This window comes from Carcharodon carcharias, chromosome 12, assembly GCF_017639515.1.
Source record: "Carcharodon carcharias isolate sCarCar2 chromosome 12, sCarCar2.pri, whole genome shotgun sequence".
NCBI classification, from domain to species: Eukaryota; Metazoa; Chordata; class Chondrichthyes; order Lamniformes; family Lamnidae; genus Carcharodon; species Carcharodon carcharias.
Window position 1 is genome coordinate 90,432,977 of NC_054478.1, and position 12,456 is coordinate 90,445,432.

The 12,456-nt window shown below is 44.0% G+C and overlaps 1 protein-coding gene across 3 annotated transcripts in view; it reads right to left on the reverse strand.

Annotated features, from left to right (window-relative positions):
- pde1a (phosphodiesterase 1A, calmodulin-dependent) overlaps positions 1-12,456 on the reverse strand; it is a 522,967-nt gene that overhangs the window by 114,765 nt on the left and 395,746 nt on the right. The window lies entirely within an intron of this gene.

Here is a 12,456-nt window from a genome sequence, read left to right on the forward strand (position 1 = left end):
GTGAGCTGCCTTCCTGCTGTATTCTCTAACATTGGTCCACCTACAGTACTTCCCACAGAATCACAGAATCTTTACAGTGCAGAAGGAGGCCATTTGGCCCATCGACTCTGCACTGGCTCTGTGAAAGAGCATTCTACCTAGTACCACTCCCGATCTAGTAGCTTTACACATTCTTTCTTTTCAGATAGCAATCAAATTCCCTTTTGTATACAGAAAATTCTGGAAAAAAACAGTAGGTTTGGCAGTATCTGTGAGGAGAGATACAGAGTTAACATTTCGAGTCCGTATGATTCTCCTTCAGAGCTAAAGAGTAGAAATATGATGGATTTTATACTTGGGATCAAACCTGCTGACAAGGGTGGTGCTGTTGTTGTCTGGTGTACAGACCTCTACCTTGCAGAGGCTGAGCGCCAACTCTCAGACGTGCCTTCCTATCTCCCCCTAAACCATGACACCACCATCGAACATCAGGCCATTGTTTCCAGGACTGTTACTGGCCTCATCTCCTCTGGAGATCTTCTCTCCACAGCTTCCAACCACATAGTCTCCCAACCCCACACAGCCTGCTTCTACCTCCTTCCCAAAATCCATAAACAGGACTGTGCCAGTAGACCCATCGTGTCAGCCTGTTCTTGCCCCACAGAACTCATTTCTTCCTATCTTGACTTGGTTCTCTCTCTCCTTGTCCAGTCGCTCCCCACCTACTTCCGCAATTCCTCTGATGCCCTTTGTCATATCAACAACTTCCAGTTCCCTGGCCCAAACTGCTTCCTATTTACCATGGACGTCCAATCCCTCTACACCTCCATCCCCTACCAGGATGGTCTGAGGGCTCTTTGCTTCTTCCTTGAACAGAGGCCCGACCATCCCTATCCACCATCACTCTCCTCTGCCTGGCTGAACTTGTTCTCTTACTGAACAATTTCTCTTTCAACTGGTCTCAATCACTCCAAATAAAAGGTGCGCAATGGGTGCCCTCATGGGCCCCAATTTTGTCTGCCTTTTTGTGGGATACGTGGAACATTCCTTGTTCCAGTCCTACTCAGGCCCCCTCCCACAAATCTTCTTTCGGTACATTGTTGACTGTATCAGTGCCACTTCATGCCCTCATCTGGACCTGGAAAAATTTATTGATTTTGCTTCCAATTTCCACCCCTCTCTCACCTTCACATGGACCATGTCAGACACTTCCCTTCCCTTACTTGATCTCCCTCTGTCTCCATTTCTGGTGATAGGGTGTCCACCAATATTCACGATAAGCCCTCGACTCCCACAGCTAACTCGACTACAGCTCCTCACACCCATCTTCCTGTAAGGGCTCCATCCCATTCTCTCAGTTCCTTCGCATCTGCCGCATCTGTTCCAATGATGCCACATTCCAAAACGGTACTTCTGACATGTCTTCCTTCTTCCTTAACTGAGGTTTCCGCGGCACTGTGGTTGACAGGGCCCTCAGCCGTGCCCGACCCATCTCCTGGACCTCTACTCTCACCCCTTCCCCTCCCTCATAGAAGCATGATAGGGTCCCCTTGTCCTCACTTTTCACCCCACCAGCCTCCGCATTCAAAGGACCATCCTCCGCCATTTTTGCCAACTCCAGCATGATGCCACCACTAAACACATCTTCTCCTCACCCTGCCTCTCAACATCCCATAGGGACCTCCGTGACCCCCGGTCCACTCCTCCATCATCTCCAACTCCTCATCCCCTTCCCAGGGTACCTTCCCATGCAATCGCAGAAGGTGCAAAACCTGCCCCTTTACCTCCTCCCTCCTTACCGTCCAAGGGCCCAAACACTCCTTTCAGGTGAAGCAACGGCACAGGGCCATCTGTCACTTGTTTTTATGTTTTGCTTTCATAGAGTGCTGACCCTTGTTCTGCTATTAACACACTCTGCTATCTGACCTTGATGTCACTATCAGCACTTCTTTACTCTTTACCACTACCATTAACACTTCCTTTATCTTGTGTCCATGACATCTTTGTCAATTTCTTCTTAGCTGTTACCTATCCCTGACCTTTTATCTTGTTCCACCTACTCCACCTCCTCTTAAACTGCATAAAATCCAAGACATTTCTGCTTCTCTTTAGCTCTCAAGAAGATTCATACAGACTCAAAATGTTAACTCTGTTTCTCCCTCCACAGATACGGCCAGATCTGCTGAGTTTTTCCAGAATTTTCTATTTTTATTTCGGATTCCAGCATCCTCAGTATTTTGCTTTTCCCTTTTAAATACCTTGGTCAAACCTGCCTCCACGACCCTCGCAGGGAGTTGTTCCACACTCCAGCCACCCTCTGGGTTAAAAGATTTTACCTCGCATCACATTTACTCCTTTTGCCAATTATTTCAAATCAGTGCCCTCTAGTTCTTCATGTTCTCTTGAATGGGAACAGTTCCTCACTATTTCCCCTCAGGATCTTGAATACCTCTATCAAGTCTCCTCTCAGCCTTCTTTTCTCCAAGGAAAACAGTCTCAACCTCTCCAATCTATCCTCATAGCTACAGTTCGTCATCCTGGGAATCATTCTTGTGAATCTCCTCTGTACTCTCTCCAATGCCCTCACATCCTTCCTCAAGTATGGCACCCAAAACTGGACACAGTTTTCCAGATGAGGCCTAACTAGTGTCTTATACAAGTTCAACATGACCTCTTTACTCTTGTTCTCGATGCCTCTATTAATAAAGTCTAAGATACCATAAGCTTTATTAACTGCTCTCTCAACATGCCCTGCCATCTTCAATGACTTATGTACATATACACCAAGGTCCCTCTTTCCCTACACCTCCTTTAGAGTTTTTCCTTTTATTTTATGCTGTCTCTCCATATTCTTGCTGTCAAAATGAATCACCTCACACTTCTCTGCATTAAACTTCATCTGGCACTTGTCTGTCCAATCCACCAACATGTTTATGCCCTTTTGATGTTCAACACTATCCTCATCACAGTTAACAACGTTTCCAATCTTTGTATCATCTGCAAATTTTGAAATCATGCCCTGAACACCACAATCTAGGTCATTAATATATATCAGAAAGAGCAAGGGTCTCAACACTAACCCCTGGGGAACTCCACTACAAACCTGCCTCAAATCTAAAAAACAACCATTTATCACTACTTTCTGTTTCCTGTCACTCAGCTAATTTCTTATCCAAGTGCCTACTTTCCCTTTTATTCCATGAGCTAGAATTCTTCCCACAGGTCTGCTGTGTGGCACTGTATTAAATGCTTTTTGGAAGTCCATATACACCACATCAACCACATTGCTCTTCTCAACTTTCTTTGTTACCTCCTGAAAAAACTCCAGCAAGTTAGTTAAACATGATTTTCCCATAATGAATCCATGCTGTCTTTCCTTAATTATCATGCACTTGTCTAAGTGACTATTGATTTTATCCTGAACTATAGTTTCCAGAGGTTTCCCTACCACTGAAGCCAAGCTGACTGGTCTGTAGTTACCAGCTTTATCCGTGCACCCTTTTTTGAACAAGGGTGTAACATTTGCAATTTTCCAGTCTTCTGATAGCTCCCCTGTGTTTAAGGAAGACTAGAATATTATCACTCGTGCCTCTGTAATTTCCATTCTCACTTTCCATCTGGTCCTGGTATCTATTTTAAGTAAAGATAGCCTTTCTAACACCTCCTCCTTCTCAATTGTAAATTCTTCTAGTGTACCAGTTACCTCCTCTCTCACCACAGTTTGGGTAGCATATTCTTCCTTTGTAAAGACAGAAGCAAAGTACTTGTTTAATACCTCCACTATTTCTCCTGCCTCTATGTGCAAGTCCCCATCTTTATCGCTAATCAGTTCTACTCTTTCTTTTACCGTCCTTTTATTATTTATAGGCTTACAGAAGACCTGGAGACTCCCTTTTATGTTAGCTGCCAGTCTCTTTACATGCTCTCTCTTTGCTTTTCTTATTAGTTTTTTTTCTTTTGGGGACATCTATTATTTTAGCATTAAAGCTTGTTTTAACATGACACCGTAGTATAATTATATGATGTGAAATGCAATATAATTCATATAACTGCTAGTGTGAAAATTACTAAAATAAACTATAAATGGTACAAAGGAGCTTTTACAAGAAAGGACTACAATTGACTTCCTTTTCCTGGAATCACAAAGTCTGTCCATAAATGAATATTCAGAATAAAGCTATTGGTCATTGGTAACAAAGGAACAGAAGTAAGCCATTTAGATCCTTGAATTTGCTCCAATATTCAATGAGATTATAACTGATTTGCAACCTAAATCAACATACCTGTCTTTGCCCATATCTCTTAATTTCGTTGGTTCACAAAATAATTATTAGTAACAGACTCAAAATTAATAATTGATCTGCCATTAATTGTTGCTTGCAGAAGAGAGTTCTAAACTTCTACCAGCCTTTTTGTGTAGAAGTGTTTCCTAAATTAATTCCTGAACAGTCTGGTTCTAATTTTTAGACCCTAGTCCGAAAATTGCCAACAAGAGGAAATTGTTTCTAGTTTTTCTAACTGTTCAATCAAATACCCTTAACCTTCTCAAATCCAGGAAACACAACCCCAGTTGCTGTGATCTCTCCTCATAATTTAACCTTTAGAGTTCAGGTGCAGGATTTTGAGTTTTGGGATGGGATCTCAATGTTAGAGTTAAATAAGTGTCATAAGCCCACAATGTGGGTTGAATTAAATGACCTCTTCCAAGGTGGGTGTGGAGGCAAGGGAGCATTTAATCAGGCCAGGGGGTGTGGGATGGGGACCCACCACCTTCCCGCCTCTGCACCCACTTAACATGTCTCTGCTGGAATTCAACCAGCAACAGGTAGATCAGTCACAAAACTGCCAGGGGGTGGGGTAGTAGGTGATTGTCTCTTGTTATCAGGCACTCAGCGCCTGATCAAGGAACCCAGTATTGGAAAGTTGAAGGTCCAGTGAGAACCACCCCCCTGACCTGTCTTTCAAACCCCCCGCCCCCTCAGCCAGCAAACCCCATGCCATATCCTGCCCTCATTCACCTGTGGCCTGGGTCATGCACAGATCCTGAGCCTCTGGTGGGTGCATTGCTAGCAATAACCGCCTCTTGCCCAGTGGCGATTATGGCAATGAGGAACTGCCAGGCTCCTGACGGGGTGGGATTTCTGCCCTGGGGTCCTTGATCCGAGGGAAGGCCTGCCGCTGGCCACTTAAGTGTCCGACTGACACTAGATACAGTAGTGCTTTCCCAAAGGTGGCAATGCAGGGCTCTTGCTGACTCTGCAACCAGTGAGTGAGTGAGACTCCTGCTGCCTGGATTAAATTCTGCCCTGTGTGGAGAACAGTCACCCACCAGTGAACTTCTCTCAGTAATTGCGATCTAGTTAAGGATGGCTGGTGGGCTCTCATAACTGGAGGGCCCAATATGAGGACTTCCCAATTGGAAGGAAAAGAAGCCTGCCATTGCAGGTAAGGGAGAGAGAGAGGGAACATCCATCTTGTGCTGTGCTCTCAGCAACATTAAAAAAATGACCACAGCTGTTGGGTCACCAACAGGGAGCAAAGCCCCTCCACAGGGTGGCCTCTGGCTAAATGCTGTGGCCAGGTAGGTGGGGAAGGCCTAGAGTGTTGGATCCCCAATCTGTTGTTGAGCGGCTACCTCCAGGCATCAGCTTGTTCCCGATGCTGCGGGGAGAACTGTAGTCAGTTTCTGATAATTGGCCATAATTGGCCATAAGCTTACCTTAGTTGGCTAAATGCCACTGGCAGGTGTGTAGCCTTTCTGCCCCCAATCCTGCCTCCCAGAAAATGACCTGGGCTGGATGTTGCTGGCACACTAGCCAGTGGCAAAAATATATGTCCTCCGCTTCAGTATTCTGTACCGTGCCATACATGGGTGAAAAGTCAGCCCCAGGTATCATTCTGATAAATCTATGCTGTATCCCCTCAAGGTAAACATGTCTTTCCTAAGGTGTGGTGCACAGAACTGCTCACAGTACTCCAGGTGTGGTCTAACCAGGTCTCCCCATAATACTGAAGGGGAGTTATTCAGACTCGGGGCGTTGGCTGTGTTCCTCTCCGCAGATGCTGTCAGACCTGCTGAGTTTTTCCAGGTATTTTTGTTTTTGTTTTGGATTTCCAGCATCCGCAGTTTTTTGCTTTTATCTCCCCATAATACAGTTGGGTAAGGCACCCACTCGGCCACCCACCTTTAAGCCTATTGAGGCTCTTAACTGCCCAATTAAGTGGCATTTGAGGGGTTTAATCCCCCTCCAACACCACAAAACAGAGTCTGAAGGCTGTTTTTGAAACAGCTTCTTTGAAAAGGAGGGAGGCCCTCATCAATTGTGGGGGGGCCTGTGCACATCGGGGAAACACCCCCAAGATGTCAACTTCCTTTATTCCCCCCTTGCCTGCCTTCCAAAACCTGTTCCCCCATCCTCCCATCTGTCCCCCCCTCCATAGGCACTCTGATCCTTCCCTGCCCTAAATATTTGAGACTTACCTGTCTCCAGTCACCATGATCTTCTTCCTGGGGCGTGCTTGCAGTCTCAACAGCACCCACTACTGAGCTCTGGGGCTGCTAGAGCTGTTAGCCAATCTGATTGGCCAGCAGCTTTTGAGGGTGGGACTTGCTGTCCACTGAGTGGTGGAAGTCCAACTTTTAGCCATGTTATCGCTGCAGGACAGACCTTTGAAAAGTCAGTCTATTTAGGACTGACTTTCCTTCTGGGGGGTTGGGGTGGGGAGTGGCGAGCAGTCCACCCACCCAGGAAATCCAGGCCATGATTTCCTTTTCACAAATTACTGCTTACTCTGCTTAATTACACCACGATTTTCTAAGTGCCCTGTTACCACATCCTGAATAATAGATTCTAGCATTTTGCCAACTATTTATGTTAGTCTAGTTTCCCGTTTTCTCTCTTCCTCCTTCATTAAATCATGGGCTAATGTTTTCTCCCTTCCAATTCTTGGGAACTGTTCTACAATTGGGACTTTTGCAAGTTCAAACCAATGCATCCACTATCTTGGTGTCTACCTCTTCTAAAACCCTAGGATGCAGGTTGTCAGGCCCAGGGACTTGTTGCCATTTAGACCAATTAATTTCTTCAGTACCTTTTCTTTAATTGTATTGATTTCTTTAAGTTCCTCATTCTCATTTGACACTCAGTTCCTCACTAATATCGATTTTGTTTTGTGTTTTCTACAGATGATGACAGGTGAAAAACATTTCTTTAATATCTCTGCCATTTCACCAGTCGACAACACCAAGGAAAGCCGTGGAAACTCAACTGAAGTGAATCAGCAGTGCCCTGCAAGCTGATTGTAAGTACAACCCTCACTATGGTCATCGAAATTATCTCCCTCCAGTGTGCCACAATTTGGCTGCATCGAACTGTTTGATCAGACCACCAATGACTGGTCACATTATACTGCACGCCACGCATTTTTCTTTTTGGCAAATGATATATTGGGGGAGGAGAAGAGATGAGCGATCCTCTTGTCAACATGTGGTAGTAAAACATAAGGCCTAATTCATAGTCTAACAGCACCAAATGCCCCAGATTCGAAGAGCTTTATGAGTTGATGAATCCAGTGAAGGACCATTTTCAGCCACAACCCTCGGTAACAATGCAACGTTTTAAATTCAGTTTAAGGTGTCGCGCCCCAGGAGAGACAGTCGCTTGCTATGCAGCAGCCTTAAAACAACTGACAAAGCACTGTGAGTTCGGGACATTGATTAATGACATATTAAGAGACATACTAGTATGTGGGATTAATGAAGGCGTCAAATTTAGACTTCAGCAAGGCGCTGGAGTTGATGCTCGAAATGGAGAGCACAGTCAGGGATTCAGAAGCAATCAAGGGAGCACAAAATGGCACCATCCTTCGCATCGGGAGGGAGGCACTGGTTTGAAATGGTGCGGAAATGCCGGGCTCCGTGGAAAGGCGGGAAACAGCCACTATTAACAGACCAGCAAAAAGCAATGGTTTAACAGATAAAACCTGCACTAATAATGGCAGAAAGGGAACCAAACAGCCTGCAAGCAGATGACAATTTAAAAGAACTCAGTGTTTCTATTGCCATTGCAGTGGATACATTATGCGATAGACAGATTGAGGCAAAATTTCAGATAAGAAGGCAGAAGTCATGAAATTTATATAATGAAGGAACCAAAAGAAACAGAGTCAGATATCTATTCGCTACACAACTTAAAAATGGGTAAAATAGAATCAATGTACATGACAGTGGAAGTCAAAGGAAAACTCATCCGAGTGGAGGTGGATACAGGGCCATCCACGACAGTTATAGGGGAACACACGTTTAAGTATCTGAATAGAGTAGGTCACTCACTAAAGCTGGAAAATCCAGATTCTAAATTAAAGGCTTATATTGGTGAAGACATACGAGTAAGAGGTATATTCACAGTTCCAGTACAATATGAAAGCCAGTCTGCTAATCTATCCCTAACGGTGATAGCAGGCAGAGGACTGAGTCTCCTCGGAAGGAACTGGTTAAGAGAGATTGATCTTGAGAGACTACTGAGATCTCAATTAGAAGCAGGAAATGTTACTGTTTGGAAAAAGGAGTATGTAAAGACTCAACAAAAGGAACTCTTAGAGGTGATGCTTCAGGACAGAGGTCGAGTTGAAGTCAGTAACCTCCAAAAAGAAAAAGAAAACCTCCTGAAGGACTTCTGCATATTGCAAGATTCCCTCAGATCCCAATTTGTACCACTAAAAAGGTATGAGGAAGAACAGAAAGAATTCCACATCTCTCTGGCCGAGATAAAGAATCAATTAGCCGAGAAAGCACAACAATAATTAATTCTCCAGGAAACAACTAACAGATATAAGAAATAAATGGAAGAACTGAAGGACCAGCTACATGGAAGCCAAGAAGCTTTAAAAATAGAGACTCCAGAGTTTTCAAAGGAGCTGACAGATGAGGAAATGCTGAAAGACTCAACCACCGAGTTCACTCAAGTTGCGCTCATACCTGAGCCTAGTCTGGCCAATAGGGAAATTGAAGAAGAAGCTGAGATGAAAGTCAGCATTACCAAGAAGAAAACCCATCAAAAGAAGACTCGTAGGAAGAAAAAGCAGTTACTAACAAGGCCCCAATTTTTTTTTATACAACAGGACGCTGATCATTCCATGTTGAAGTTAGACTTGCCCAATATCCTGATTTTGAGAACCTTCCTGACAGTTGACCTTCATATTGTTGAACATTGAGGGGAGGGGCAGCAGGATTGCATGTGATTGGGCCTGAACGAGGGTGAGAACATTCCCGTTGGAGTCTACATCATATGTAGAAGAAACTCCCCTTGCTTTAGAAGTACCTGTAGGATCTGTTGAGCCTGAGAGAGTTGAAGAGACGAACTTAGAGGTTCCTGCTGGGGAGCCCAGTGGACAGGTAACTCCTGAGAGGGAGGCCTCAGATAAATCATCTGAAATCATAGAGCTACGACGTCCGACACGTTTGAGAAAGCCTCCAGAGAGACCGAATTTGTAAATAACTTATTTATGTAAATTGTTAATATATTGTAAATTGTATTTCAAGTAAAGGGGAGGGATGTGGTAATCTGGGGTGCAATATACATTTAAGAGAATATGAGCAGATTGGCCAAGTGACTGTATGACACAATTGCTGTGTATTGCAGGTTGCAATGTTAAGGGTAGTCTAGACTAGGATCTGGTTGGAGAAGCATACATCATGTTAGTTCTCTGTTCTCTGAGTAAATAAATAGCATGTGCTTCATTTCATAATGGACTCTGCGCCTGCAGTTTATTGTTATCAACTTACCTGCTGACAAATAAATGTGCAAATGGGGTCGCAAGCAAAGCGACCCCACAGTAGAATATAATAAATCTGTTTTTATGTCTCTTGCTGGTCAGCTCTCATATTTTCTTATCTATTTCCTTATCAACTTTTTGCTCCTCCTTTCCTGAATTCTAAAATCCACTCAAGCTTACAAACCTTTTTGGCAACATTTTAAGCCTCTTTCTTTGACTTAATACTATGTCATTAACTCCTTTTGTTAGTCAGTTTGACCACATTTTCTGTGGGGTTTTTGCACCTTAAAGTAATACATATTTGTTGCAATATATGTATTGATCCTTTAAATGCCATCCATTGCTGTATACCATAATATTTTTAGTCTAGTTCTCCAATCTATCTTAGCCAACTTGCCCCTTATACCTATGAAGTTTCATGGTGGAAAGCAGCCAATTAAGGCCCCAAATAAGGGCCATTTTATTATTCCACTGAATTTTCCTGGTGTTGAAGTGGCTGCCTGCTGAGGCTGGAAGCCAGCAGCTAGTTGGAGGAGGGCCATTGGTGCTGACCCAACGAATGAGCCATAAACCTGAAAATGCCACAACACTGGTCAAACCCAAGTGTTTCCTCTCCACACAGATGACCCTAACTGTTTCATATACTGGTTGTGTGGCCAATCGCATCTGGAGAGACTGTAGTCTGACTCAGGTAGTTACTTCAAACTGGTTTATTTACACTATGTACACTATATACACGATGAACTACAAGTCAGGCACATCTCTCGTGAGTGCAGACTGTTCCTCCTGCTGTACAGAGTTTCTAGCACATGACTGCTGATGTCACTATTACATCATTTATTTTCATCACTATTCTATTAACCCATTATACTACACCTCCCCCAAGCACACCATCAACTTCTTTGATAATGGTGTTAAACTATTTATGAGACTATTTACATTGCATTTGTCCTACTACCACCCCCGACCCAACCCCACAAAAGTCCACCAGTCGCAAGTTAAGTCTTTGTGGTGCCTTCACAACTCTCCCAGAACGTGTTGTCATAACCGCCGAGTGGGGTTGGTGGTCTTGATCTGGGTCATTGGGTGCATCAGCATTCCGTAAGTTGCTCTATGTATCCTTGGTACTTTCATCACAAATTGTGTGGTAATTGAAGATGTGTTCTCGTGGACGCCAATGAAATCCGGGTTCTCCTGTTGTGTCTGAAAGTACCTGATGGTGTTTGGACCAGGTATGAACATGGATGCTCTGTTTTTTGAAGGACCACACCTTCAGATTTTTGATCCTGAATTAAAACTCTCTGGGCTGGTGTCAAGGAGGCTAGAGTCTTGACCTTATGTCTGGAGTTGTATCAGTACGCCTGATTCTCCATTAGCGCAGTTTCCAGGTTCCTCATCCTTCTGTGGTCATCTGCCCTAACGTTAGGCTGCAGATTCCGTGGCAGCAGAGGGACTTGCGCTTTCAGCCGTCAGCCCATGAGAAGTTCAGCTGTGAAGACCCATTAGCTAAAGGTATAACTCGGTAGTGCAGGAAGACTGAATTCCAGTCAAAACTCTTGGTCATTAACGCCTTGATGGTTTTGACGGCTCTTCCAGCCTCCCCATTTGCTTGTGAGTGGAGGGGAGAATTGGTGATATGGGTGATCCCACAGTTGTGGGTAAATTTACTGAAGTGGTCACTGGTGAATTGTGGTCTGTTAACCGAGACGATTTTGTCTGGACACCTGTGTATAGAGTACATGTTCTGCAGATCACAGACTCAGCTGTTGTGGTGTGGAGTCTGGCAGCTTCTAACCACCTGGAGTAGTAGTCAACAGCAATAAGGTATGCTTTGCCTTCAAAATTGAAGATGTTGGGTCCTAGTTTCTGCCAAGATCTATCTGGGAAACAGGATGGTAGTAGAAGTTCTGTGGGTGGCTGGCTATTAATTTTGCAAGTGTGGCAGGATGAGACATAATCTTGGAAAGCCTGTGTAATACCTGGTTACCACATTGTTATCCCTATATGGCCTCCATGGAGTCTATGGAGGACCTCTTCTTGCATTGACTTGAGACTGACCAGGTGGTGGTTGGAGATTAGGAGATCATCCATTATCGTTAGATGCCTGTGTTACTCATGACTTTTGCGTAGAACCTAGTCATTAGGGCTGTACTTGGACCAACCTTCTTGGCAAAGTTCTCTGACTTGGGCACACTTAATGTCACTTTTACATCATGATCTACATCACTCATTCCCATAACTATTCTAGTAACCCATTTTACTACACTAACAACTGTGGGCTTTTTAATATTTTGTAAGGAACATATCTTTTTACTTCTGTTGGACTGTTGTAAAGAACATATATTTTTATTTTCTGTTGGACTGTGGTAAAATTGCAATAGCTGCAGTGGAAAGACATGTCCACTGGAACAAGGTGAGAGATATATACAATGTTTCAGTACAGAGTGGAACAGAGTGTGCCATGAAGTACAGGATGGTGCCAGAAAGGAGTCTTGGACCGAGGGAACTGCCTGATAACAGCATTTTAATTGGCTCCTGACTGAGTGCAGAATAGCTCCTACCCTGAAAGGAACAAGGCCTAAAACCTATTTCTCCTGTGTGTGGAAGATTCCAGTAATTCCACAATAAGAGCTAGTTGGTTTTCTTTTCCTCATACCTTTATAACCTGCTCTCTTTCTGAAAACCCCTGTCAAGAGGCAAAGG